This window comes from Ranitomeya imitator, chromosome 9 (assembly GCF_032444005.1).
Source record: "Ranitomeya imitator isolate aRanImi1 chromosome 9, aRanImi1.pri, whole genome shotgun sequence".
Taxonomy (NCBI): Eukaryota; Metazoa; Chordata; class Amphibia; order Anura; family Dendrobatidae; genus Ranitomeya; species Ranitomeya imitator.
The window spans coordinates 77,421,698-77,433,467 of NC_091290.1; the positions used below are offsets into that span (position 1 = coordinate 77,421,698).

At 40.8% G+C, this 11,770-nt stretch overlaps 1 protein-coding gene across 4 annotated transcripts in view; it reads right to left on the reverse strand.

The window, feature by feature from the left end:
* Positions 1-11,770, reverse strand: part of MPPED2 (metallophosphoesterase domain containing 2) — a 289,645-nt gene that overhangs the window by 67,850 nt on the left and 210,025 nt on the right. The window lies entirely within an intron of this gene.

An 11,770-nucleotide genomic window follows, 5' to 3' on the forward strand; every position in this document is an offset into this window, starting at 1 on the left:
CCAGATGTGAACAAGGGGGACTTAAAGAATGAGAGCGATGGCGCCAAAGAGTATATACCGTACAGTTGCTAAGGTGGGGCCTCGACATGGGATACTCACCACACACGGGGATATGAACACACACAAAATGCGCCACACACTACCACGTGCTTGAACACATATTACCCTCAGCACACATTTCACCACAAATACACCAACCTCGCCACATAAAAGTCAAAACACAAAAGTCGCCACTCAAAACTCGCCACGCGCAGAACTCGCCACATGCAAAAACTAGGCTCTTGCAAAACTCGCCAAAAGTGCAAAATTCTCCTCATGAAAAACTCGCCACACGCAAAACTTGCACACGTGGAAAAATTGCCACATGCACAAAAGTTGCAACACATGCAAAAGTTGCCTCACACAAAACTTGCACATACTCAAAAGGCACCACACATAATACTTGCAACGCGCAAAACTCGCCATGCGCAAAACTTGCTGCACACAACTTGCTACACTAACCTGTCACATGTAACTCGACACACAAAAAGTTGCTACACGCATGTTGCTACACAAAACTCATCTCACAAAAGTCGCTACATGCATGTCGCCACACGCAACTCAACACACACAACTTGACAAACGAAACTCGCCCTAAAACACACACAAGTCTGGTATTATCCTTCAAAAATAAAAATCTGATTAATAAGCAGACAAACTACAACAATTGCACCATATAGGAAATACGGCAGCTGTCAGTCACATGACCTGTCTATTATGTGTATGTGTGAGCTAATATATACTGCCAGGGGGAGGGCTTCCTGTTGGCTGGGGATTTATCAGGCTGCCAATTTAGCTTACAAATACTGAGGTAAAAATACTGAGCAAATAACGTGTGAACGAGGTCTAATACAGGAGGAGATGACACACAGGTATATACTATATACAGGGGAGATGACACACAGATCTATGCTATATACAGGAGAGATGACACACAGGTATACACTATATAGAGGAGGAGATGACATATAGGTACATATATATACAGGAGGAGATGACATACAGGTATATACTATATACAGGAGGAGATGACATACAGGTATATGCTATATATAGAAGATGACATGCAGGTATATACTATATGCAGAAGGAGATGACACTCAGATATATACTATATACAGGGGAGATGACACACAGGTATATACTATATACAGGAGGAGATGACATACAGGTATATACTATATATAGAAGGAGATGACATTCAGGTATATACTATATATAGGGGAGATGACACACAGCAGGTATATACTATATACAGGGGAGATGACATACAGGTATATACTATATACAGGAGATGACATACAGATGTATACTATATATAAGGGAGATGACAAACATGTATATACTGAGGTGATGAGGTGAAAATGAGAGGTGTGAGGTGAAAATGAAAAGGTGTGAGTGCAAAATGAGAGAAGTGAGGAAAAATAGTTAAATGATCAGAAAATGACAGATGTGAGGTTGAAATGACAAGTGTTAGGGGGGAATGAGAGGAGTGAGGGAGAAAATGAGAGATGTGAGGGAGAAAATGAGAGATGTGAGGGGGAAAATGAAAGATGTGATTGGGAAAATGAGAGGCGTGATGGGAAAATAAGAGAAGTGAGGTGCTATAACTAACCACAGATATTTACTATGCCCAGGCAACGCCGGGCTCTTCAGCTAGTATGCAATAAAAACAAGAAAAAAAAAAGACAGCGGAGTCCTGTCATTGTGTGATGCTTGCGATCAGATCCTAACAAAACCACGTTTTACATATTTGCTCAAGGTTATTAAAATCTGCTTTTCCTAACAGCACAATACAAGCGGATGAGGAGGGGGATGAACAAGATCACCAAGACTCTGGCAGACGCATAATTAAATAACTTCTAAACAATGGTCCCAACATACATTTCTATAAAGTGCAAGCATTTCAATCACTTTCTTTGTATATTGATCTGCAATTATTTACATATGAATTCTGTTCTTCTTAGCTCAAAAACCATCTTCAATCTGTCAATAACTGTAGACCGAACTCCGCTCATTGTCTGGAAGCATGCCAATGCTAAATGACTTTTTTATTACAATATTTCAATTTAGCTATTCATTTTTTGAAGCTGATAGCAAGAATGTGATGGAAACTTTAACGGTTAAGACTCAATCATGATTTGGTTGCTGGAAAAGAGCAGCTTTTTTTTTGCAGTCCTGAAGTAACCACATACATCTACACGGATGTTTAACGACTCTATATTTCTGCTGCTTGGTTTAAAAGGGTGGTCCTACAAACAAATTAACTTTCATCCTAAATGCTGGTCTTATCTAATGCCATAATTGAATCTATTTTCTAATATACTTCAATTAAAAATGTCCTATCCTTCCATAACTGCACTATCTATGATAAATACCTCAACTTGCAGGGACCAGTAATGTTGCCACAAGTTTTGCGAGTGCGGCACTGGTCTCTGCACACCGGGTATTTCTACAATGCACACTGACAGCGCACTCTGTTGCCAGCTTGTTTCTACTGATCTGAGATGGCAAGAGAGTGCACTGTCACTGTCTTTGTGTACATTGCACAGTGACAGAGCAGGGACTAGCCCAGCCAATGAAATAAAGGTCACTGATGACGTTTTGTTTCAGGAAAGGATAGGGGCTATGGCAGTGACTGCATGCACTGGGATTATGAAGCGTCATCAAAAAGGAAGTTATTAAAAAAAAATAGAAAATCAGTTATATAGTGTAGTTAGGGGTGAACAGGGAATTTTTAACTAAAGTATATAAGAAAATAGTTTTGATTATGGCATTAAATAGATAAGCATTTAGGAAGAAAATTACTTTATACTTCGGATCTCCCCTCTAAGGTTTCATTTACACAGCCCAATTGCATCTGTTTAATGACTGGTGGCAATCGCTCTGTGCACACAGAATATCACTATTCCCAGCAGCACATGTCCTGTTAACACACAACAATGTGCCGCCGAGAACAATTATTTTTAAGCAAATTTAAAGGGAACCTGTCACCAGGTTTTCCCGATAAGGCTACTTTCACATTTCTGTTTTTTTTTAATCCGTCACAAAGCTTCGTTTTGGGGAAAAAACGCATCCTGCAAATTTGCCCGCAGGATACGTTTTTTCCCATATACTTATATTGCTGACGGATCGCGACGTATGGCCACACGTTTCGTCCATCGTGCACTGGTTGCGTCAGGTTTTGGCGGACCGTCGTCACAGAAAAACATTCAAGGGAACGTTTTTCTGTACGTCGCATCCAGTGTTTCAGACTGCGCATGCCCAGCAGGAAATATCGCTCTCATGATCTTTCCTCACCCTGCAGTCTGACAGAAATGTGAAAGCACACACTTCCGTCGGTACATCGCGCAGACGCTTTGTGACGGCCCCGTACCGACGGAAATGTGAAAAAAGCCTAAGAGATACGGCCATCACCTTTCAGGACTAATATACAGCATTCTATAAATGCTTAATGCTGTACTTCAGCACCCAACCTGCAAGAGAAGAAAAATAACTTATTTATACTCACCTGCAGGGCGGTCTGGTCCGATGGGCATCACTCTTCTTGGTCCGATGCCTCACTTCTTCTTACGATGCGGCCCTCTTGCTTGCTTCGTGTGGATGACTCGTTGCCTCTGCACTGCGCTCCTGCGAAGGCGCACTTCTCTGCCCGGTTGAGAGCAGAGGAAAGTACTGCAGTGCTCAGGTGCCAGGAAAGGTCAAAGAGCCCCCCACATGCACACTGCAGTACTTTGCTCTGCCCTCGACAGGGCAGATAAGTACGCCCACGCAGGAGCGCTGTGCTGAGGACACTGTGTGGTTGAAGACATGTCATCCACACGAAGCAAGCAGGAGGGCAGTGTCTCAAGAAGATGGGAGGCGCCAGGCCAAGACCAGCTACACCCATCGGACCGGACCGCCCCACAGGTGAGTAATAAAAGTTATTTTTCTTCTTTTACAGGTCGGGTTGGGGGCCGATATACAGCATAATAGAAAGCGATTTATCAGCCATGAAAGGCGATGGCCACATCTTTTATCGGCCAAATCAGGCTAACTTTAAAAATCATTTCGCCTGCAGGCGACTGGATGTTTCGCTTGTTCCTAACATGATTGTTTCCTGATTATTAGCCAAGCACTCGTTTCCAATTTCCAGCCAGTGTAAATGCCGTTCAAGGATTAGCTCAAATACTGGAGTACACAATTAAAAAAATAGCACCAAACATATGCCCTGATTGCATGCCTCTGTAGGCCTATACAGTTGCATACATCTGCAAATGACCTGTACTGAGAAAATAAATGTATTACATGCGACAGTTTGCGATTTTGTTTCATCTTATTCTATTGCAAAACATTGCCAACTAGACCTTCCAAATACAACTCTGGCAAAAATTAAGAGACCACCACACCAAAACCCTGTCATGGCCAGCCCAATCTCCAGACCTGAACCCCATTGAAAACCTCTGGAATGTAATCAAGAGGATGATGGATAGTCACAAATCATCAAACAAAGAACAACTCCTTACATTTTTGCATCAGAAGCAGTGTGGAAGACTGGTGGAAAGCATGCCAAGACGCATGAAAGCTGTGATTAAAAATCATGGTTATTCCACAAAATATTGATTTCTGAATGCTTCCTGAATTAAAACATTAGTATTGTGGTTTCTAAATGATTATGAACTTGTTTTCTTTGCATTATTTGAGGTCTGAAAGCACTGAGGTTTTTATTTATTTTGACCATTTTTCTCTGTCAGAAAAAAAATACAAAATTTATTGCTTGGAAATTCGGAGACATGTCAGAAGTTTATAGAATAAAAGAACAATTTACATTTTACTAAAAAATATACATATAATGTAATATAATATAATGTATGTAACATACCGTATATATATATAAAACAATCTCAACAGCAAAATTTTAAACAGCGTCATTAATTTCCCACTGCTTTACAGACATCATCATCATCCCTATCACAATCTATTATTGCAAATGCTTGATTGCAGTTGTTGATGCCAACGGTGGCCCATCCAGTTATTAGGCTTAGGGGGCAATCACTTTTTCACACAGGGCCCTGTAGGGTTGGATTTCTTTTTCCCTTAATAATAAAGACATTCATTTAAAAACTGCATTTTGTGATTATTTGGGTTATCTTTGCCTAATATTTAAATTTGTTTGGTGATCTGAAATATTTAAGTGTGAAAACATGCTAAAGAACAGAAAATCAGGATGGCGCAAACATTGATTCACACAACTCTATATACACATATGCAGGAAGAGGCTTGTTAGTCACAGTCAGAGGGCGGGGGGGGGTTAGCCTCCAGGGACCCGCCTGCACGACCAGTCTGTAGTGCGGCTCAGTACCCGGCAGAGATTAAAAGCATTTTATAGTTAACCCCTTCGCGCCATGCGCCGTACTAGTACTGCGCTGCCGGCACTGCATTTGTGCCAGCAGCAGTACTAGTACGGCGCACCGATCACCGCGGTCTCGCGCTGAGCGCCGCGGTGATCGGGTGCGGGTGTCAGCTGTATATGACAGCTGACACCCTGCAGCAATGCCCACGATCGGCGCTATTGCCGATCGCGGGCATTTAACCCCTCTGATGCCGCTGTCAGTAGTGACAGCGGCATAGAGGGGGATCGCGCAGGGACGGGGACTCCCTGCGCTCTCCCACCGGAGCAACGCAATGAGATCGCGTTGCTCCGGTGACCCGGCCGCCGGACTCCTTCCGGGTCATGAAGTGACCTGGCTAGCCGGCGCCTGCTGAGAGCAGGCGCTGGAGAGCCAGCTAAACTGCATGTCAGATCGTTGATCTGACAGTGTGCTATGCACAGTGTCAGATCAACGATCTGATCTAATACAGAGATGTCCCACCCTGGGACAATGGTAGAAAGTTAAAAAAAAAAAAAATAGAATGTGTAAAAAAAAAAAAAAAAAAAAATCCCCAAATAAAAAAAAACATTTCCCAATAAATCCATTTATTTATGTAAAAAAAAAAAAAAAAAAACAATAAATGTACACATATTTGGTATCGCCGCGTCCGTAACGACCCGCTCTATAAAACTATCCCACTAGTTAACCCCTTCAGTGAACACCGCAAAAAAAAAAAAAAAAAACAAGGCAAAAAACATTGCTTTATTATCATACAGGCGAACAAAAAGTGGAATAACACGCGATCAAAACGACGGATATAAATAACCATGGTACCGCTGAAAACGTCATCTTGTCCCGCAAAAAAAAAGCCGCCATCCAGCATCATCAGCAGAAAAATAAAAAAGTTATAGCTCTCAGAATAATGCGATGCAAAAACAATTATTTTTTTATATAAAATAGTTTTTATTGTATAAAAGCGCCAAAACATAAAAAAAATTACATAAATGAGGTATCGCTGTAATCGTACTGACCTGAAGAATAAAACTGCTTTATCCATTTTACCACACGTGGAACGGTATAAACGCCCCCCCTAAAAGAAATTCAGGAATTGCTGGTTTTTGTTCATTCCGCCTCCCAAAAATCGGAATAAAAAGCGATCAAAAAATGTCATCTGCCCGAAAATGTTACCAATAAAAATGTCAACTCGTCCCGCAAAAAACAAGACCTCATATGACTCTGTGGGCCAAAATATGGATAAATGATAGCTCTCAAAATGTGGTGATGCAAAAACTATTTTTTGCAATAAAAAGCGTCTTTTAGTGTGTGACAGCTGCCAACCATAAAAATCCGCCAAAAAAAGTTATAAAAGTAAATCAAACCCCCCTTCATCACCCACTTAGTTAGGGAAAAATAATAAAATGTAAAAAAATGTATTTATTTCCATTTTCCCATTAGGACTAGGGTTAGGGTTAGGGTTAGGGCTAGGGTTAGGGCTACGGTTAGGGCTAGGGTTGGGGTTAGGGTTTCAGTTATAATTGGGGGTTTCCACTGTTTAGGCACATCAGGGGCTCTCCAAACGCGACATGGCGTCCGATCTCAATTCCAGCCAATTCTGCTTTGAAAAAGTAAAACAGTGCTCCTTCCCTTCCGAGTTCTCCTGTGTGCCCAAACAGTGGTTCCCCCCAACATATGGGGTATCAGGATTCTCAGGACAAGTTGGACAACAACTTTTGGGGTCCAATTTGTCCTGTTACCCTTGGGAAAATAAAAACATGGATAAAATATCATTTTCGTGGAAAAAAATTTTTTTTTTATTTTCACGGCTCTGCGTTATAAACTGTAGTGAAACACTTGTTGGTTCAAAGCTCTCACAACACATCTAGATAAGTTCCTTGGGGGGTCTAGTTTCCAATATGGGGTCACTTGTGGTGGGTTTCTACTGTTTAGGTACATCAGGGGCTCTGCAAATGCAACGTGACGCCTGCAGACCAATCCATCTAAGTCTGCATTTCAAACCGTGCTCCTTCCCTTCCGAGCTCTGCCGTGCACCCAAACAGTGGTTCCCCCCAACATATGGGGTATCAGCGTTCTCAGGACAAGTTGGACAACAACTTTTGGGGTCTAATTTGTCCTGTTACCCTTGGGGAAAAAAAAAATTGCGGGCTAAAACATCATTTTGTGGAAAGAAAAAATGATTTTTTAATTTTCACAATGCTACATTCTAAACTTTAGTGAAACAATTGGGGGTTAAAAGTGCTCACCACACATCTAGATAAGTTCCTTAGGGGGTCTTCTTTCCAAAATGGGGTCACTTGTGGGGGGTTTCCACTGTTAAGGCACGTCAGGGGCTCTCCAAATGCGACATGGCGTCCGATCTCAATTCCAGCCAATTTTGCATTGAAAAGTCAAATGGCACTCCTTCACTTCCGAGCTCTGCCATGCACTCAAACAGTGGTTTATCCCCATATATGAAGTATCGACATACTCAGGACAAATTGTACAACGACTTTTGTGGTCCAATTTCTCCTGTTACCCTTGGTAAAATGAAACAAATTGGACCTGAAGTAAAAATTTTGTGAAAAAAAAGTTAAATGTTCAATTTTTTTAAACATTCAAAAAATTCCTGTGAAGCACCTGAAGGGTTAATAAACTTTTTGAAAGTGGTTTTGAGTACCTTGAGGGGTGCAGTTTTTAGAATGGTGTCATTTTTGGGCATTTTCTGTCATATAGACCCCTCAAAGTCACTTCAAGTGTGAGGTGGTCCGTAAAAAAATGGTTTTGCAAATTTTGTTGCAAAAATGAGAAATCGCTGGTCAACTTTTAATCCTTATAACGTCCTAACAAAAAAAAATTATGTTTCCAAAATTGTGCTGATGTAAAGCAGACATGTGGGAAATGTTGTTTATTAACTATATTATGTGATATAACTCTCTAATTTAAGGGCATAAAAACTAAGAGTTTGAAAATTGCTAAATTTTCATAATTTCCGACAAATTTTTGTTTTTTTCACAAATAAATGCAAGTCATATCGAAGAAGTTTTACCACTATCATGAAGTACAATATGTCACGAGAAAAGAGTGTCAGAATCACCAGGATCCGTTGAAGCGTTTCAGAGTTATGACCTCATAAAGTGACAGTGGTCAGAATTGTAAAAATTGGCCCTGTCACTTAGGTGAAAACAGGCTTTGGGGTGAAGGGGTTAAATAAGGCTGGTTTCACATTTGCATTTTTTGCCGCTGCGTTTTAGCGCAAAAAAAGCATGCGTTTTTTTCCCTATACTTAACATTAAAAACGCATGCGTTTTTTGCATGCGTTTTGCCGCCGCATGCGTCTTTTGTATGCATGCGTTGTGTTGCAGAAATGCAACATGTAGTAATTTTTAGCGGCTTTTTTTGCCGCAAAAAAACACGCTTTTTTTGCGGCAAAAAAAGTATTGCTGTCTATGTATACGCATGCGTTTTTAAGCACATGCGTTTGGTTTGCGTTAAAAACGCATGTGTTTTTATAAAAAAACAAGAAAACACACTGATAAGCCACCCCACACCATAAAATTGATAAAGGGATCCTACCCCTAACCCTAAAGATCCTATCCCTAAGGGTTAGGGTTAGGGTTAAGATCCCTTAGGGTTAGGGTAAGGGTTAGGATCCCTAGGGTTACTAGGGATCCAAACCCTAACCCTAACCCTAGCTATTTCTGTTTATAGTGGGTTTTCTTGTTGATTGGCAGCTGTCACACACTTATCATGCGTTTAAAAAACGCAAACAAATGAAAAAAACGCATGTAAACGCGTCAAAACGCCGCGTTTGTAATAAAACATGCAAAAACGCATGCATCTAAAAAAGCAGCGTTTTACCGCGTTTACATGCGTTTTTTTCACCACATGCGTTTGCGTTTAAAATGCTGCGTTTTTAAACGCAAATGTTAAACCAGCCTAAGGCAGCACACTGCGGGCGCCAAAACATGCAAACATGAAACATGTAAATTGAATTGCATTACTGCATTAGAAATATGAAAAAAATGAGAGCGTTTAGCGCATCAATTGGCCAATTCATGTGTTCCTGGTAGCCACATTAAGGCATCTCTCGTATACCAGGACCTAGACTTTCCTTTACTCGCTGAGAATAAAGTCTTTATCTGAATGGGAACCTACTGTGAATCCTCTTAGACTAAACTCTCTCTCTGTGGAGGGGTAATGGTCCTGCTACAATTAAAACACCTGTGGCTAAGAGGTGGAGTGCTCAGTCAGAAGGCTAATGAATACTAATTTAAAAAAACTGACTGTCACATCCAAACATAAAATAAGTGTGAACAGGTGCTGAACCTAGAGTCACCAACTCGTATACAGTCAAATAAATAAGGCAGCACACTGTGGCGCTAAAACATGCAAACATGAAACATGAAAATTGAACTGCATTACTGCATTAGAGACGCTGTGGAGAGCAATCTGCTGCCTGCAACATCCTTCAGCATGACTGGTTTGGCAGTGGGTCAGTAATGGTGTGGGGTGGCATTTCTTTGGAGGACCTTACAGCCCTCCATGTGCTCTCCAGAGGTAGCCTGACTGCCATAAGGTACTGAGATGAGATCTTCAGACCCCTTGTGAGACAATATGCTGGTACAGTTGTCTCTGGGTTCCTCTTAAAGCAGGACAATGCCAGACTTCATGTGGCTGGAGTGTGTCAGCAGTTCCTGCATGATGAAGGCATTGAAGCTATGGACTGGCTGGCCCGTTCACCAGACCTGAATCCAATTGAACACATCTGGGACATCATGTCTCGCACCATCCACCAACGTCACGATGCACCACAGACTGTCCAGGAGTTGGCGGATGCTTTAGTCCAGGTCTGGAAGGAGATCCCCCACGACACCATCTGCCGCCTCATCAGGAGCATGCCCAGGCATTGTAGGGAGGTCATACAGGCACGTGGAGGCCACACACACACACTACTTGAGCATCATTTCCTTGTCTTGAGGCATTTCCACTGAAGTTGGATCAGCCTGTAACTTCATTTTCCACTTTGATTATGAGCATCGTTCCAACTCCAGACCTCCGTGGGATATTAGTTGTGATTTACGTTGATAATTTTTAGGTTTTACTGTTCTCAACACATTCCACTAAGTAATGAATAAAGATTTACAACTGGAATATTTCATTCAGTGATATCTAGGATGTGGGATTTTAGTGTTCCCTTTATTCTTTTGAGCAGTATATATATTTTAAATCACAAATTTCTGATTTTTTTCTCAATGTAAATGGGAAAAATAAAAAAATATATGGAAGTTTTGTATTACCAGAATTGTACTGACCTGGAGAATTATGTTTCAGCCATTTTTACTACAGAATTTAAGACTTAAAAACAAAACCCCAAAAGCCATTGCGGACTTTAATTTTTTTTTTTCACAATTTCACTGCACTTGAAAATTTTTCCTGTTTTCAAGTAAATTATATGGCAAACAAATGGTGTCATTCAAAACTACAACTACTGCGTCCAAAGCCCTGCCACTTCCAGATAGTGTGCACCCGGCCTTAGTAGTGAGAACAAATTCTGCCTGTAAAAGCCAACCGCTGCTGCTACAGATAGGCAAGTGATCCTTCCATGCATTATCCTGGCAATGACGAACAAGCACTGCTGGCCATGTTCCAGTCTACAGAGCTCAGCTAAAAAGTAAGCGGCAGAGAACAGGAAGTGTCAGCCTATTGTGAGCTTTAGTAGCCAGTAAGAAAACTGGAATATTTGATTTTTTTTATGTGGAGAGTAAAATAAAAAGAAGCAACAAAAATGTAAAAAAAAAAAACAATGATAATAGGCATTTTTCTGATAGCTTTCGTTCACATTCCATTTACCAATGTGACTGACCATTAATCATCATGTAAATATGACATGTATGCAGCAATCTGAACATAATTGAGTCTAATGGGACGCTGAACATGGAATGGTCACAGACTGACTTAGCAGTGGTTTGTTTCTTCTATGGAACATTTGGTTCATTTAAACTCATTAAAAATAAAAGTAATAAAATAAAACATATGAAAAAGTTAGTGGCTAGCGCAGCTTTGCAATCCTGCAGAGTAAAAAAAAAAAGGTAAGAGGAGAATACGGTAATTTAAATGACTGGATATGTGGGGAGAATATTAAGTTTCATACCCCAGTCTGTGTTTGGTCTGGAAAACAGGAAATGAAATATTTTAAACTAATTTAGAGGCCTGTAATTGAATCTGCCTATTTCAATTTAGACACCTAAGGAACCAAAAAAGAAAACATTTTCTCTGCTGTCAATTTACTTGCAAACAGGAGGCTGCGGCCTTGCAGATGCTATGCATTATAGATGCCTGGATGTATCTATGCATTATGGATAGGGCTAAACATTAAATGGCGA